A 5478-nucleotide genomic window follows, 5' to 3' on the forward strand; every position below is an offset into this window, starting at 1 on the left:
TTCATTTTCCCCCAACATTACTCACCTAAATGACCTCATCAATCTTCCAATTCCTACACATTACCCAAAAACTCTCCCCTAAAATACAACAATGACCTAATTCCCAACCAGTTAAAGTAAAATCAGTTAAAGTAAAACCTTACACATTACCTCATGGCCTTCTCCCATATCACCCACATGACCACCTTATTACATTATTGCCTAATTCTCAACTAGTTAAAGTAAACCTTACCATTATTCTCATGCCCAAAAAGATATCATGACCAAACTATTGCCTAAGATGTTAGTAGAAGGGATTGTAGTCCCAAGCACTAGCCATTTTTCATCCCTAGTGTTACTAGTTCGAAAAAAGAAGGAACGTGGTATTTTTGTGTCGATTATAGAGGCATCAATGCAATAACATTAAATGATCATTTTCCTATCCCAACCAATGATGAAATCTTGGATTAGATGGGAAAGGCCATTATTTTCTCCAAACTTGATCCAAGGTTAGGTTAACATCAAATTCGAGTACACCTTGAGGGTACTCAAAAGACAACTTTATGCACATTTGACGGACACTATGAGTTTCTAGTGATGTTGTTTGGGCTCACAAATGCGTCATCTACATTTTAATCGGCCATGAATGACTTGTTGAGGCCATACCTACGGAAATTCGTGTTGGTATTCTTAAATGATATTATACATCTAGAAATGTAGGTAACCATGAAGGTCTAGGCTACAAACCTCAGAATATTAGAAAACCATATAGAAAACAAGTAGCTCACATGCATAAAATATTTAATCATAACATGTCTACTTGCTTTTATTGTGGTACATATGGTCATACATCTATATCTTGTTTTGATAGAAAATATGGAGGGCCAAGTGAAAGATATGTATGGGTGCAAAAGGGACTAGATCCCTTAGATACTAACAAGAAGGGATCCAATATGACTTGGGTACCCAAACAAGCCAAGTAACTTATTTTTCAAGTATGGCTCCAGACATAGGGAGAACACTGGTACTTTGGATAATGATGGTTCGAGGCATATAATGGGTGATCGATCGAAGTTTCTTGATCTGTCACTCAAGGATAAAAGTAAATTAAATGAGCAGTAGTGTATTCGCTCATCAAACATAAGTACGAGATGAACAAATGTAAAGAAGCGACAACACCTATGGCATCATCCTGCTATCTCGACAAGAATGATAAAGGTAAAGCTATAGAGGCAACAAAATATCAAGGCATAATTGGTTCATTGATTTATCTAACTGTTAGTCGTCTCGATATTATGTTTAGCGTATGCATGTGCGCGAGATACCAAGCATCTTCTAAGGAATCTCACTTTAGTGTTGTAAAACATATTATGAAGTATCTAAAAGGAACATTATCTATGGGTTTATGGTATCACAGGGATGCCTCATTAACCTTGATAAGGTATTCTGACCCAACTTCGCAGGGTGTAAGTTGGACCAAAAAAGTACTAGTGGAACTTGCCACCTTTTGGGTAGCTCCTTAGTATCTTGGCATAGTAAGAAGCAAGCATGTGTGGCTTTGTCTACCGCCAAATTGAAAAACATTGCCGCTGGCGTGTGTTGCACTCAGATATTATGGATAAAGTAGCAATTATTATTCTTTGGTTTAAAGCTTGTGAAAATACCGATAAAGTGAGATAATACTAGTGCCATCAACCTATCAAAGAATCCCATTGTGCATTCTAGAACTAAGCATATTGAAATAAGACACCACTTTTAAGAGATCATGTACAATGATTGTAATCTTGAATTTTTTGAAACCTCAAAGTAATTGGCAGATATTTTCACCAATCCCCTTCCACGGGATACATTCTCTGTGTTACGCAGAGAACTTGGCATACTTAATGAAAAATATATCAACTAATTTGTTTTAGGGTATTGTATGCCTTATCGTGATCTTTACTATATGCTTATGTGTGATATGTATTATGAATGCATGATTCCTATGCTTAACCAAATTCATGATTGTTTTATACTTCTTTAATGTGTCATATACCTTTTAGGTTACTGTCTTAGTTATAGTATTTTTGTATACCCTAGAAATATCAAAAATGCACTAAAATATGTCTTAGTTATGTTATTCATTGATTGTTCTGTGTTTTAATCCAATAATTTGACTTCCGGTAGTCAGAAAATAATTTTTTATCCTCATTTAATCGATTAACAAGTTGCTTATTCGATTGCCTAGAATCAAATTTCCAAAAATTGAAAAATTTTGAAGTTTTTAATTGATAACCATTGACCTAATCGATTAACGGCAACATTATATCTGGTTCTAGTGCCATTTTGGGTCATTTCACATTAGAACCCTAAAACCTCTTTGCTTCCTCATTTATGGATTTCTTCTCAAATTGAGTGATCGTAATCTCAGCAATAGCCAATCTGAATCCTATCAAATCATTTCCATCTTCCTACAATCTTCAATTTCACCAAAATTCAAAACTCTAACCTTTTCCCCATTTTAGAAACCCTAATCCCAAATTTTAAAAATCGATTATTCAATCGATTAATCACTCTCATACCTAAAAATCATAAGTGAACTGCGTCTAAGAAGGATGAAGACCACTACTCAGCATCCACGAGGTATGGATATTGGCTCATCTTCCGCTCAAGGTGGAAGAAAGGACCATGATGACCCATATTACTCTCCAATCCTTCAAGAAGATCGTCTAGCCAAATTTCAAGGAAGGAAACGAGCCTACACTCGATATGCGGATGGTGCTTGGCTAGTGGAACAAGGATTTGAGTTCCCGAATGGATTAGAAACCCAAGGTACAAATAAGTTTTTGGAATTGAAAGGTAAAATCTATCCATCACTCATAAGGGAATTCTATAGTAATTTATGGTATAAGGATGGGGTATATGCTTCAATGGTAATAGGTAAAATGATAAATTTGGATGAAGAATTATTTCTGGATGTTGGAGAATTGCCCAGCGATGGATCAATGTTAGGAAATTGTAACAATGAGTTATGGGACTACTCAATGCAATTGAAATGTATAAATCATGTTTAAGAGGACCTCATTTATATGTACAAGGAGAATTGACCAAGGTTGGATCATTGACGGTTGAAAACCGACTCTTGCACTACTTAATAACGTACATTCTGGTTCAGAGAAACACCAACTATGCTCAACCAACAACCAATGATCTCAAGTTGATGTTTGCCATAAGGGCAGGAATTGCAATAAATTGGTCTTCTAAAATTTTAAAGGTTATGAATAGAATAGCCTCATCTTCATGTAGGTTGCTTGCTTATGGGATTTTTATCTCCCATGTTATTCATTATCTCGAAATCGACACGTCAGATGTGGACGTCATGGCTACAAATTCTTGAGAGCATGTAGTACGTGACAATCTCATTCACAAAATGGGCATTTATAAAGTTGGCAACATATGGATGTATTAAGAGGATCACAATGCCAACGTGAATGGCAACTCATATGATAAAGACATTCTGGCAAATCCTAGTGAGCCAAACCCCGGACAACGATAAGTTGAGGCAAATGTTGTGCCTCACGAACCATCTTTTGGGCTAGCACACTTAGATGCAATGGAACAGGGCCTAAATGCGCGTATTGATGGCCATTTCCAGTCATTGAGGGACTCAATGGCGGCTGAGTTCCAGCAGCAACAAGAGAGGTTATCAATGGATCTAGACTGGATCATCATCATTGTGCGCACCACACGTGGATATTCATCACCACCAGCACCACCTCAGGATTAGCCTAGACAGGATTGTCAAGAGTCTAGGGTGTGTGTGTGTCTTTTGAGATTATATTTTGGCTTTTGGTTGCAATATGTTTTTGAACTTATTATGTAGTTCATGCACGCGTTTTATAATTTCTCATAATTTTGTTGTTTAATTTGGTTATGTAAGAACTATTACATGATCTTTGATTATATCGAACTTGTGTACTTTCTATTTGAATGGTTAATATATGCTATATGTGCTTTACACTATATACCATTAATCATTTTGTGCTAACTTGTCTAATTACACAAACATGGATATATCTTGCAATTCATTTCTGCCATAATCTATTTTTGTTTTGTTTCATCGATTAACTCTCTCCCAATAATCAATTAACTCTAGCAATTGTGAACTTGTTTAATTTATTTTGAAATTTCTTAATCGATTATCCTTGATTACTTAATCGATTAAGACTAGTAAAATTTTTGAAAATCAATCATTACTTTTGGTTATTATTATCATATAATATCACAGCCTTTTGATCAAGCCAAAAGAGGGAGAAAGTGTTGTTTAAGTTGTTTTGCAGGTTGTATTGAGCTTCCACATTTAACCTTGAAGTTCAACCCTTGTATCACCTCCTACATGGATTGAGGGAGATAACAAAATGAGGGGGAGCATGTCATTCTAATTCAACCATTGAAAACCCATGTTGTCCAACATCAAGCGAATTAAACAGAAAATGTTTTAGAGTTTGTCATCATCAAAAAGGTAGATATTGAAATGACAAATAGTCAAAGTTTTTCATTATAATTGATCTACTTAGTTTTGATGAAGACATGGAGTTAAATGGAAACTTCAACTGTTAGGTATCAGTGGCTAAAATACACCTACAAGGGGGGGGGAGTTGAATAGGTGTAGAGGCCGAAGTATCCGCTTTTCGCAAACAACTTATAATGCTGAAAACCCCCAGTTTAATCGATTAACACAAAAAGAATAATCAATTATTAACTGCAGCTTTTTAATCAATTAAAACAGCTCAGCTCGCACAAACAGTTTCAGTTTCTTGTACGACAAGCAACTGAGATCGAAGCAAATATACAGAACTAACAGATATATCAGAGTTACAACAGTACAGTATAGAAACAGATTATTACAGCTAATACAACTATACAAAATAATCGATTAAAGCAATAAAGAGAGTAGGGAAAGGAAAGCGTGCAACAAGGTTTTTATCCTGGTTCGTTTGCGGGTCCACTTACAAACTACATCAAGGCCCCCGTCTCATCTGGGAGATTTTTCTTCACTATGAAACACAATGTACGTTACATACACGCTTCCAAATACAAAACTTGAACGCTCCCTTCTTGGAACCCAAAGAACTACGTTACCCTTGGTTTGACCTTTCCCAACATCGCATCCCAAGAAAATCTTTCTTATGCGATTCGGCCCCAGCCAAGGTATCGCTCTTTATCCCAAGACCTCCAAGTCTTTGTGTGAAGAACAACTTACCTAACCACAGCTAGGATTTTCCCAATCCTTTTACAACAAGAATATAGAGTAATCAAAAGCACTTACAATGCTCAAATTAAAACATTAACACCTTACTCTACAACTCTAACACATGTCTCATATAAAATGATAATGCATGAGTTCAAAACAGATTTTACAGAATATGAAATCTTTCCAAAAACATCAAGAAATGCATGAACATATGAGATGAAATGATGAGAAACTAAACATGTAATGCCTCTCAATCCTAAAGCATA

Source organism: Lupinus angustifolius, chromosome LG20 (genome assembly GCF_001865875.1).
Source record: "Lupinus angustifolius cultivar Tanjil chromosome LG20, LupAngTanjil_v1.0, whole genome shotgun sequence".
In the NCBI taxonomy this organism is placed as follows: Eukaryota; Viridiplantae; Streptophyta; class Magnoliopsida; order Fabales; family Fabaceae; genus Lupinus; species Lupinus angustifolius.